Consider the following 13,493-nt stretch of genomic DNA (forward strand, 5'->3'; position numbering starts at 1 on the left):
TGTTAAAAATGTGAATCCCCTGTCTGTTTGTTCACAACCATTATTTAAATCTCCTGCATATGTGTCTACCACCCATGCATTGTGTGGGTGAGCAAGGCAGACCTGCATGGCTGACAGGTTACTGTTAATCATGCGTGTCCACAATTCCAACTGATTCACACCTCAGACTGTAGGAACAGGTAGAAACCCTGTCCACAAATAAAGCCCCTGGCACACATACATAATATTGGAGTAATCATTTTATACTGAGTGTTGAGTGTACTGCAAGAAAACAAAGTATTTTTAAATAATATATTTATTGTGCAGACTGTAGGAGCAGTGCCAGCATTTTGTTACTATAGGCTGCCTGTGTGTACCATACATAGGGCAGGCAGAGTATGGCACACACAGGCAACATAGGACAGGCAGAGTATGGAACACACAGGCAGGGTAGGGCAGGCAGAGTATGGCACACACAGGCAGCATAGGGCAGGCAGAGTATGTCACACACAGGCAGCATAGGGCAGGCAGAGTATGGCACACACAGGCAGGGTAGGGAAGGCAGAGTATGGTAGGTTTTTGCTGTACTACAACCATTAATATGGGTATGGTCATGTGATAACAGGGGTTTGGTTTCAAGTGGGTGTAGTTTAAAAGGGGGAGTGGTCAAAACTGGCTTAAATTATCGGCCCTCCACCACGTAGGCCAGAAAAATTCCGGCCCTCGGTACCCCAGAAGTTGGACAGCACTGTTCTATGGAATAGATCTCGTGGAGTGACCTGTTATGCTGTGGGTTTTGTATATTTTTGGTTGTGGTGTGGGTTAGATACATTTGAGTTTTTGATTTGACTGCTTGTGCTGTGGTTAAGATACAGGGATTGACTGGTTGAGCTGTTGGTGAGGTACAACTGAGAAGACTGATTGTGCTGTGGGTAAGGGTTAGTGGAGTGACTTTTTTATCTGTGAGTGAAGAAGATGTGGGAGAATGCTTCTTGCTGTGCTCTGAGTTAGATACATTCAGAAGAACAACTAACATTTGAGAGCCTGATGGTGTTGTAGGTTAGGTTATTTTAAATTTGTGGTTGGGCTGTGGGTGAGATACACGTGAGACACAGATTGTACTGTGGGTGAGGTACATACGAGAGACTTTTGGGCTTTGGGTGAGGTACATTTAAGGAACTGGCTGTGCATGAAGAACAACTGATGGTTGTGCTAAAGGTGAAATAGTGGAGAGACTGGTTGTGTTGTAGGTGAGGTAGATATGAGAGACTGGTTGTGTAGTAGGTGAGGTAGATATGAGAGACTGGTTGTGTAGTAGGTGAGGTAGATATGAGAGACTGGTTGTGTAGTAGGTGAGGTAGATATGAGAGACTGGTTGTGTAGTAGGTGAGGTAGATATGAGAGACTGGTTGCTGTGTGAGAGGAACAGCTGAGTGACTGGTTGTACTGTTGGTAATATACCAGTAAGAGACGGGTGGTACTGAGTAAGGGACAGGCAAGAGGTTATTGCTTGGGAAGCTTTTTTTACATATTGTGCCATCAGTGCCTTAGTTTCCTCCTAGTTTACTTCATTTTATCACATGTGCTCTGACTCGGTGCATTTTATTTTGGTTAATTGCACAGTTAGCGAGCGAGTGGCGCCATATACAATTTAATCATGCCCATGTCATCTCCAGGCCCTGATTTTTTCCATCAGTTAGAAACAAATTCTGCCATGGTAGCAGTGTTTCATGGCAAAAGTGGCCTGTTTGTCTTTATACTGTGAATATAACATCACCCGTAGTTATTGAGCCAATGTACAGGTGCTCCAAGTGTGCAGAAATACAACTTAATCCAGTTTATAAAAACTGCCTGGAAGGATGTGTATTTGTGTGCAAAAATCTTTGTTTGTTGTGTTGCCCTGGGATTGGAAGTAGGAGATTTTGTGGCCCAACTTACAGGGAAGACTCTTCCTACACAAGCCAATAGGAGCAGTCGTACAATCAGAATAAAATGATTCCATGACAAAGAACTGCCGACATGGCTGCCAGAAGAGGGATTCCGACTGAGAAGAAAAGTTCACTGTATTGTTTGGGCTACAAAAACCTGAAGTGCCAAGATATCCGAGTAACACGCACGCCAGAAAATGCTTGAAGAGCTGAATGGAACAGACCTTGTGATTCTGATCTCTATACAAATCCACTATACTGTCTGCGCTCAGTCGTTTTGGCAAATAAATTGTTATGATACAATTTGTTTTAATTTGTTTTTATTTTTACTCAAACAAGGTTCAATTTTTCCCCTCACTGCCCCTAAAATAGGACTAGAAGTCATAGCTTAGATCAGGAATCCTCCATATATTATTTACAGTGGGGATGGAGGGGATAATATCACGGTCACTACTGGGCAGCTGTAAAGGTAATACAGGACTCATGTTTGTTATAAACACACAGAAACAGATTGTGTATGTGTAATGGCGCTTGTGACGCCTTAAAGGAGAATGCAAGTCAAAATTTAAAAAGCATACTGCCCAATAGTCCTCCTATTGTTTAGTAAAAACGCCACACTTTTGGCTCACCTAATCAAATATTTACTCCACTCACACTTAATTCACATTTTCTAGAACAGGCAGCCATCTCTAAAAAGGTATTCTTCCTTCCTTTCCTCCTTGCTTCATACTGCACATGTGTTTCATTCCCTCCCCCCTCCCCTCTGCCAGATCCGCTTCTGATTGGCTGGTGGGCATGTGTAGCTCAGAACAGGAGACAGGATCAAGTTACACACATGTGCATTGTTACTGGAGGCTGCAGCCTACAGGAAGGGGAGAGAGATTTCAGTGATGTCACTGTAGGCTTCACACTGCTGTAGGCTGCCAGCACCATATCTCAGAGAAGCAAGCAGGGATCTGGGAATTTAGATATGCAGTAAGTACGTAAAAAGAATGCCTTTAGACTTACTTTTAATTTATATTAACCTTTCCTTGTCCTTTAAGACCTCATTGCCAAGTCTAAAGCAGAAGAGGGCACTTTTGACTATTCTATTGAACTCTTGCTAGTTACACCTGAATAGCTCAAGGTACACTGGCCAATAGAGGCAGCTGATTCATTCAAATAAAAATCCAGTTGGCCAAGTACTACCCCCTACAGGGGTGTACGTGTGGTCAAAACCTCTGTGCACTATGAGAACCAAGTCCATTCTACGGGGCTGATTGCAGATAGTTTCTATTACCCCATGCTTGCCTAGGTGTTGCCCCTGCATTCACCCCTACAGTTCAGCGGCTCCCTGGCTGCCCTGCTGCAGTGCCTGTAGGTTTTTGGATTGCCGTGTTTAATAGGCAGTGCCTTTAGGTTTTTGGTTGCCGTGTTTAATAGGTATTTCTCCATGCCTGCTAATGTACTTGTCCATGTATTGCTTTCCAGGTCAGAAGAAGAGCAGATCAATAATATCATGGACAAGCTTTTTCGTCCTGTTTGGAGTGGAAAATCCTTAAGAAAATACCTGGTCGAGTTTTCCACAGATGTGGATGCCCGGTGTGTACCATGCTGTTCCTCTGTGGCTGCTTTTTCCGGATTTTATCAATATTAAAACTTAGTTTGGGTTATTTTTGTGTATAGTTGTATGTGAAATACAAGAAGGTACAAGTTAAGAGTTTCTGCAGACATTCTGTATAGGCAAATTCACATTATGACAAAGATCTATAGTATCCCCTGTACAAGGTCAGGACATGTTAAAGCTGGAGACTTACTCCCAACTGTTCATGTGTCTGACTTTATACCGCTTCACTTTGGCCAGGAGACCGACTCCTTGTTTTTTGGAAGGGGATTATAGCACAATAGGAGGGCTGGGAGTTGAAGAAAGAATGTGACCAGCCAGCTCAAGACCGCAGCAGTCATGGCACACTAGATGTGCCCTATTGAAATGGTGGTTACAAATAACGTAGGTAATAAATGCAGAATCTACAGGGAAAAAGTTGGACTTTTGGTTGCATGCATTGTACGCCATAAACTGAACCATCATTTGCAGATGTTAATTGCTTAGCAAGCCAGTGGTTTGAAATCTATAACCATACAGGGGGCAATATTCCCTGCTGACTCAGTGAGCAGGTCAATTGCCTGTGTATAGGATCAAATGATGGCCCCCCAAATTATATCTGGTCAGGCTGGAAAATGCTACCAGGTGAGGACTGAATAAGGCCATAGATGCAGACTTACACTGATGGGCTGTACAGGCACCACATGTGATCGGATCCTTGGATGGACTAGCCAACTAGCTGTACATTTTGTTTGTATCCTGCATTTTCACTGGATCAGATTTCTAAAAGAAGAAGCAAAATATTGGGTGGCCAGCCCCCAGTGAATATAAGCACCTATCTGATACCCCAGGCTGGTTCCCCTGGTCGCTAAAATCTGACTGCCCTGGGCACCTGTGTAGGGGCACAATATTGTCATGTTCTTATTCTTTCAGGATCTTCTCTGTTCCGGGTGCACAGGCTCAGTAGCAGCAGTGATGCTACAGGGGGCCAGGCCTTGTTTCGGAGGCATGGAGGGGCCCGACACATAGCAACTGCAAGCCCTATCCAACTACTCCTCCATTCCCCACCACTTGCTTTGGGACAGGAGAGTGCCCAGAGAGGGGGGATATTCTCTACAGCTATAGTTAAAGCAGACATTGCAGTCTGGGCCCCCCTGTCCCCTGGTGACCACAGTCTGCTTTCTCTATAGTTATGCCATTGCTCAGTAAAGTGAAAAAGGGTACGTAGAAGCTAAAAGCTGGCTTTTTGCCGGTCTGTGGTGCTCTTACAGAAGTACGCTGGGCCGGTGCACATTTCAGCAACCAGGAATACTGGCCTGGGGTGTCAGGCAGCCCCCAGTAATTTTTAATTGCTTATCTAACATTTAGCACCCCCAGTGATTTATAGAGCTTTAATGTTAATTCCTACTTCCTATCAGTCGGACAAAATGTCTCTGTACATTGATTCCAGCTGTACTTTGCTCCAGTCCAGAGATCAGCTGAGCTGAACATGGCTATCCCAGCAGTACCAGAGAGCAGTTCTATATATTTTTGTGCTGCTGTTTGTGATCCTGACATCCTTTTGTTTGCACAGGCTATCTTTCGATAAAGATGGAATGGTGAAGCGTGCAAAGCACCTTATAGCTCTCTACAAGGAAGCTGGAATTGATAAAGAGAGAATCCTGATCAAGCTTTCTTCAATATGGGAGGGAATCCAAGCTGGCAAGTAAGAAAACCATTTGGAATTTCTAATTGCTGTAGTCCTTTGTAATGAAATTCCCTTTGCCTTTCTCAAATGGGGGTCATATACTAAGTGCAGGGCAGGGGTGCAAAGTGCAAAAAAATTGCACCCTGCCCTGCACATCTCTGAATTTCCACAGGCCTTTGCCCCCCATAGTGCAGTGCTGCCTGTGTTTGAGGTAAGGGGAAGCAAATAGGCATACCCCCACCATCCCCTAACTTATGCAGCCCACAATGTACTTACTGCCTGGCAACAGTTACCAGTTGTGATTTAGTTTTGATTGTTCTAGTGCATCATTTGGAGATTACTCTATAATAAATACAGTTTATTCTTTACAAGAATAAATGATGCAAGTAACCTGTTTTCCATGGCGCCTCCTGCAGGATTCTTGAGGAAGAATATGGCATTCACTGCAACATGACCCTGCTGTTCTCCTTTGCCCAGGCAGTGGCCAATGTGCTGAGGCTGGCGTTACACTCTTTTCTCCATTCGTGGGTAGGATACTGGACTGGCATGTAGCAAACTCTGATAAGAAGAGCTACGAGCCTTCAGAAGATCCAGGTATTTACCCAGTGTTTCTAACATTATAATAAAAATTTGCTTTAAACTTCAGTAAACTTTTAGGATCCAAGATTGCTTTGTCTGTATTACTGCCTGGTTTGTAGTCACAACAGTTTACTTATCCTGTGTGCCATAAGCCTCTATAAGAGACTGTCATTGGAATAAACCTAGAATCTTTCAGGTTTCAGAAAGATATGATAAAATATTTTTAAATAAAAGCTCCAGTTAAATGTTCTAGTTTAAAACCCTACCAGAGAATGAGAGCAAACAATGTGTTTTTTCTTTAGGTGTAAAAAGTGTTGCCAAAATCTACAACTACTACAAAAAATTTGGCTACAAAACCATTGTGATGGGGGCATCCTTTAGGAACACCGGCGAAATCAAAGCTCTGACTGGATGTGATTATCTCACCATCTCCCCCAAACTGCTCGGTGAGCTGGCCAAAGACAGCAGCAAACTCACCCCAGTGCTTACAGTCAAAGAGGGTAAGTTTGATCCCTTTGCTCCTTCTCTGCAATCACAGAATGATTGCATGGAAATAGCGCTGTTACAGTGAAATAGCCTAAAGGGTTTCTGTGCAACATGTCACTAAGTACTTCTGTGGATCTATAAGGGCAGTAAGGTTCTGTGAGCTGGTCTCCTATGTGAAAGGGAATTTGTGCGCAAGCACGGATATAATTATGTACAAGACTTAGATCCATTATAAAGTGGCACAGAGAGTAACCAAATGTGTAGCACTAATAAAAGACAACTGTCCCACAAACTATGCTTCTAACAGAAATTGCAAGCCAATGTGGGTCTCTTAGCAATGGGTATGTTTTTTTTTTGAGTGCCATTATTGTCATTATTTCACATTTAGTTATGTATTGTATTGATTTGTAGCCCAGGCAAGTAACCTAGAGAAAGTGCACTTGGGAGGAAAAAGATTTCCGGTGGCTGCACAACGAACACCAAATGGCAGTGGAGAAACTGTCCAATGGGATCAGGAAATTTGCCATTGATGCTATTAAGTTGGAGAAGATGTTAAAGGTAAGTAATGAACTGTGTATTTATGTTTTTGTATTTGTTTTTTTTCTACAAAGTTGCTGCCAAGGCTCCTTACCCACTGCAGTATTTGCCAGTTTCATTGAATCTGTCTGGAAGGTTACAAGGAGAATACATTCTAATGAGCCATTTCATCTTGGCATAGAGTGCAACCATGACCAAGTGTTAATGCACAATGGCTTCCTGCTTGGCACCTCTAAAAGAAAGTCTTTGTGCCAGAGACTCTAATTTAATTTGCTGCTGTTCCAAGGAATTAAAGCAAACATGCATACAGTTCAACCAATCTCAGGCCTGCATGTTCCTGAGCCTATCCCTCCCTGAGCTTATGGCTTTCCTGATGTTGGTGATGGGAATTGGCTCTGACTTTCCACTTCACCTGTTTTATTGTTGAAAATGACTTTACATTTGCAAAAGTGTTCTGCCAAAGAAAACCACACGCAGGGTGGGAAGGCACTTAAGTCTCCTGCTTTATCCGATATAATGTAAATGTACATTTACTGCATTTAAATGAAGGCACATACAAATAATGTAAAGGGGAACACAAGAAGCAGCACAGTAATTATGTATTATACAGACGGGGCAGACACTGGACAATTTCAAAGAAATTTCAGAGATACAATTCCCGCTCCTGTGTGCCATTGCTAGGTTAGAGGGTTACTGCAGTGACCAGAAGGAGGTTGATTAATATGAGATTACTCGGGGCTACAAGATAATCCCACCACTTCTGTTTTCAAATAGTGGATTTTCAAAAACATGTTAGTATAATCTGTTTGAAAAGACTGCTAATTTCTATACAGTTTTGATTTTCCCTCACAAATGGATGATAATATACCCTACTTTGGAAATCCAGTATTTCCATGTCCATGACTTTGATTGGTCCAACCTAATATTGGGGTACTAATGTCCAGGCATCTCTGTACTTGGTACCACTGCATTAGCAAAATCCTCTGAAGCTTTATCCATATAGTAGATGAATGCATATGTATGTATGGTGGCACTAGGCGTTTGACTGGTCCAAATTTCCACATTAAAGCTCACTCACTAAACACAGACCATAGATTAGAGGATTTCAGTCCAACTGGCCTTTTGATTTAAAACCACAAACTGTAGCATGTAGGGAACTAGTAGCTGTGCATTCAGTGTTGGAGATGTGCCGGTTGGACATTTATATCTATGGGATGACTGTGAATGGAACCAGACTTTCAGTTTCACTTATTGTGCCATTTAGTTTCATAGGGATGCCATGGGAAGATGTAGAAATGAAACGATTTCCCCTATATAATTAAATATGTCTATTATCTCTCCACAGGAACGCCTCTGCAGTGTAGTGTAAGAAATAAGCCATCATTTAAGCCATCATAAAAATGAATTCATACATCTATTTAATAATCTAGGTTAGAATATAACATCACTGACCAAGAGACAGATGAATAAGACCTGTTTGGGCAGAGAGTTGTCAAAAACACTGATAACAACTGAAGTCTCTTAGATCAAAAGGGTTGTTTAGTATAAACAACAGATTCTGGGGAAATAGCCAGAAGCATCAGAGTAACCAGGTTAAACAGTTTGCCCTGAGGCAATGGAGATGTGACGTAACTATGATATCATCATAATGTGTAAACGAAGGCTGACTATATATTATGCAAAGAGCTGGTCATAAAATATGGTATGAGATCGAGCGATTATGGATCAAAAGCCTTCCATTGCATATTGTGCAGGAAACATTTGTTACTAAAACAAGAAACTTGGATCCACTCGGGTTTCTGTTTCACCTGTTTAACCAGATGTTTTATGGGGGATGAGGCTCTAAACAGTATAAAAAGTATGACCAAAATGCAGTCTGGAGTTCTGTTTTGGGGAACAGGCCTCTGTGTACAGGGTCTACCTCTAAACAGGAACTCTGCAGGCCGAGAGACTGAATTACTGTCCTAGGATTGGTAAATATTCTTCTGTCTTTTTGTCTCTGATGGTTTTAGTATTTTGTATTTAGTATTGTGTTTATGTATTAGGTTTTTGCTGTTTGTAGTATTTGGTTATAGTCTTTGACAGATAGTATTTGTTGGTTGAAGACTGTAAGTTAGTTTGCCTTTGTTAGTGATTATAATTTAGGGTTGTGTTGCGGGTTGTTTGGGGTATTTACGATTTACAATTTGTGAGTATTATTTTGGTATAGAATTGTTTTTATGCTTTTTCCCTTTTGTAAGGGTGTGTAATATGTTTCATTCTTTTCATTGTTTGTATTAGTGTGTTTTTGATTTGTGCATAAATTATATTTCAATGAGTACAGTGATTTGATTGTCTTTCTTCGCCAAACCTCCCTTTTTAGAACCTATGGGTTATATTATTATAGGCCAATATTAATATTTTATATGAATGTTAATATTGTCACTAATAATTATAATCCTACAGTAGAAAATGGGAAATAAGGTGATTCCACCCAATACTGACCAGATCATTCGTCACCTTTACCGACCAGTCCTTTTTATTACATTAACATTTATTTATAAAGCGCCAACATATTCCGCAGCGCTGTACAATATGTGGGTTACATACATTGGACATACAGAGTAACATATAAAGCAATCAGTAACCGATACAAGAGGTGAAGAGGGCCCTGCCCAAAAGAGCTTACAATCTACAAGGAGAAAGGGTTGAGACACAAGGTGTGGGACCACTGGAGCCCTTTATTTCTGCTCACTGGCTTTAATGTTTTTATCTACAATATGAAAATATTCAATCTAAACCCTGTTACTGTACATTTTTCTTTTTGTACATGTTCTTTTGATGCGCTGAATAAAGCCAGCGCTTACTAAAAAGAACTGACCTGTTATTTTGTAAAACTGCTCATTGGTTGTTGCCGTTAGGTTGGGGGCCCCATGTGAATAAGATTAGATATCATACACTGCATTGTGATATTTGGCTTTTCAGCCTGTCCCTCTTTGATGTCCCCCACAAGTCAGAAATGGGCATTGCCCCACAAAGCTCCATCTGCAAGGAGCTACTGTCTGGCTGCTGTGTTCCCCTGTGTGTTATATGGGTGCAGCATTGGAAGAATATCCCACCTGACCCTAGTCATTGGTGTAGAAGGCAAGAGGTGGCATCTAATAAAACTTGAATGGAGTAACTGGGATTTAGCACCTTGTAGGTGGATAAATGAGAAGCAGCAGGATTGCCCAATGCTATGGCATGTATTCAATAGAACAGTGGGAATGATTGCTTGGAATTTGTATAAATGGATCCCTTATGCTAACACGTTTAGAAAGGGGAACACTTCAGCTTCTGTGACATTGTTTCAGGTGTCAGAATCAGTTGTGCAGGCAATTTAAATTGCCAGATATTTTAATACATATGGCAAATAAAACATACAAAAAAACCTTATAACCAGTGGAAATATTGTAAAGCTGATCAGGATTACACTTTTAATATGCAGAATCTCACATTTTATTACATTTTCCTGCTCATTGCTTATTTTTTCCATTTATTTTTAACCTTATTCATTCTACTGCAAGTCTTAAATACATCAGGGACAGGTTTAGTCTCAACAATGGAGAAGAACTGAGAATTCTTATCCACATTTCCACAGAACTATTTACTGTCTTCTGCCATTCTGTGTCTCCTTGTACCCCCTACTTATTCACCCTTCACCCGCATGCGCACCCATTTAAACTCTGATACGGAGCAGTGGGGAGGAATCCCCATTGCTCCGTATGGGAGAAAATTTCACAATTTCATTGTGGCGGGGCGGCATGCCGCCCCTGCATTTTTGCTGCCCTAGGCCCGGGCCTTTGTGGCCTCTCCACAAATCCGGGCCTGAAGCCGGGAGGGATGGACATGTTTTTTTTGTTTGTTTTTTTTCAGCCTTAGTTACCATGTTTCTATGTTAAAAATGGAAATAGGCATTTTTTTTTACCTGTTCTTCAGTGTTTTTCCCACAGCATCGGCTTTCAAAAGGGTTACACACACACGTCCAAATAGTTGTTTAATAATCGGGTAATGAGGTATCTAAAATGGGAGAGGAGATGGCGTCACATTTGACATTTGTTGTTAAAACAGCATTAACATGTGATTCTTAGGCTAAGGGTACATAAGGCCTACGGAAGCAGGGGCACAAATCCCAACACAAACTCCTTCCCGTGTCTCCCCAAAGGTTTCACTGTTCTGCTGCTTCTCTATCTACAAGTACCACTCATATCCATAGAGCTGCCCTGACAGAATTTTTGAGTCACATACAACTCCCTGCACCTTTATCTTGTGTAACTTGCATATACATATATTAGGACCTATATCTTGACCATATTACGCAAGTAATATGTGAAATAAAGACATTTTGTTGTTTTAAGCCTAAACCTTACCAAACATATATATTTTTTTACCATGCAACAGAATGTTTGGAGACAAGTGCACTTTCTTTAATATATTTATATATATATTTTATAAATATACTTGTGCGCTTTTTACTCATATTTATCATTCCAATTAGGAGTCCCTGTGGTGGTTTTTATTCATACTTACTATTCCTACTAGGACTCCTTGTGGTGATTTTGGGGATTTTTTTAAGATTTTTTTTTTTTTTAAATTTTCACTGCTATAGCTGTATGACTGGGACTATACATTTTACACATTGGGTTAATTTATGCTAAATAAAGGTGTGCACTGATTGGATATTGTTTATATTTAAGCATGCACCTCGCTTCTTTTCACTATCCTGATGACGGTCCCGTGGGTATTGAAACACGTAGATTATTATGTCTGAATAAAGGACTTGATTTGGATATGTTTATGCCATGAGTGCTTTCTAAGGATTGGATATATATATATATTATACACACATATATGTATGGAAAGGAGCCTCTCTGTATTACTGTAATGTGGTACCTCCAGCTTCTTATGAACTTGGAGTCACAGTAGTCCCTAAGAGTAAAGTTAAAATGGTACTGGAGCTGGAGGGCCGCAGGTTGGCTTGTCTATAAACTCCCTGACTTCCCTTCTATATACACATAAACCAGGTACATGGTGGTGCTGATGGCAATTCTTTCACCAGAGGCACTTTTCTGAAAAGGGCAGCACTGCTGAGTTTATTATTGTGTTATTTATATAGCGCATAGCAACAACACATTCACGCTTCACTTTACAGACATTAATAAATACGAAGATGATATTCTTAGAAGCAATATTTTTATTTGTATAATTATATACATAATGTGAGCAGAACAAACAAGTTATATATGAAATAGTGCCTATTGGAGTAGGAAAAATGGGTGGCACTAGGCAGGTGGGGTACAGGCTTCTTTCTTCACACGGACTCCAGTGAGTGTTTGGTACAATGTTCAGTATATGATCCATGATCTTCATTACAGAATAAGATTTCCTTTGACTGTTGCCACGCTGTCTTACATCTGAAAAACAGAATTACAGAATGGGATTTACATCTAAAGGGCAACTAAACTTATGTGTTGATTATAAATAAATAAGCAGTCAGATGAATCATTCAGCATTGTAGATGATTTTATTATAGACTTCATAATTAATTCTGCAAATTAACCAATTACTCACGTGGGGGTACAAATGGTGTGCAAAAAACAAATCTAACATAAGGAATGCTCATTAACCGCCAACAATAAGAGCCCCATGTTTACTATTTGAGTCTTTCAGTGCACTGTACTCTTTCATAATGCCCATTTGAGGCAAAATGATTTTCATAGGATAGAATGCCTGTGCAAAAAAACCCCATGGTACATCCTTCATTCTGTTTAGGAATAAACCTACTTTTCATACCTTGGCGTGGATAAACATGGTAACCATCTTTAATATCTTCAAAATCTTCTTCTCTGGATCTCCCAAGGTGGCAACTGCAACCTTACCAGAAAGCAAATACACACAATGTGAGGTAGTGCCAACTATTGGTTTGTTTCCTAACTTGGTGCCAGGTTTTACTTTCCTGTTTGTCACTTAAGGGAATCCCAAACCACAGGGAGTCTTGGCCTGCTCTTCTATAACAGCCACCTTTGGCTTTGGGCCTAAATCTCAGCTGCTTGGGTGCTAACAGGTCTTACCATATGAGAATCCAGAGACTCCCATGGGACAGGCAAGGGTGCCAAATGTCAATTATAGAGAAGGAGTCAGTAATTACAGAATGCATTGTGGGGCAAACTGAACCAAACACTTAGTTATCTGTTCAAATAGAGCAGAGTTATAACAGACTGCATAATAACCTGCAGGGTGCTGGTTTAAAACCAGGCAGGATGTTACAGTGTCAGCTGTTGTGATAAAAATACAGTTTGTTTCTCACCTTGCTTCTAGATCTTACTTGCATGTTATACAGGTGAAGTTTTGGAATATGTTACAAACCATGAGCAGACTATTCCTACATTAGCCTACTCAGTCAGAACTTATTAAGGTGGGTCACCTGATCGTCACTTTATATGAATAGACTTCTTATATGGGTATGGACTTATTTGATGTTCATTGAGAATCCTCTGAATGCCTCTTGCAGCTCTGATGGAATCCTTACAGCAGGCGGTGTCAGTGCTGGAGCTTGGCATTCAGGGTTCTCGCGGCTCTCCAGGTGGTCTTGGTTGTCCAGTTCAAATGAAGGCCTTATTCTTTGGTGTAATAGATGTTCCCAGTTCATACCCTGAAAGATAGGTGATATTTCATAATAAGTATCTAGTCAAAAAAC

At 40.9% G+C, this 13,493-nt stretch overlaps 1 pseudogene; it reads left to right on the forward strand.

Annotated features, from left to right (window-relative positions):
• LOC108647423 overlaps positions 1-6,786 on the forward strand; it is an 11,079-nt pseudogene extending 4,293 nt beyond the window's left edge.
• Positions 6,787-13,493: the final 6,707 nt, after the last annotated feature.

This window comes from Xenopus tropicalis, chromosome 4 (assembly GCF_000004195.4).
Source record: "Xenopus tropicalis strain Nigerian chromosome 4, UCB_Xtro_10.0, whole genome shotgun sequence".
In the NCBI taxonomy this organism is placed as follows: domain Eukaryota; kingdom Metazoa; phylum Chordata; class Amphibia; order Anura; family Pipidae; genus Xenopus; species Xenopus tropicalis.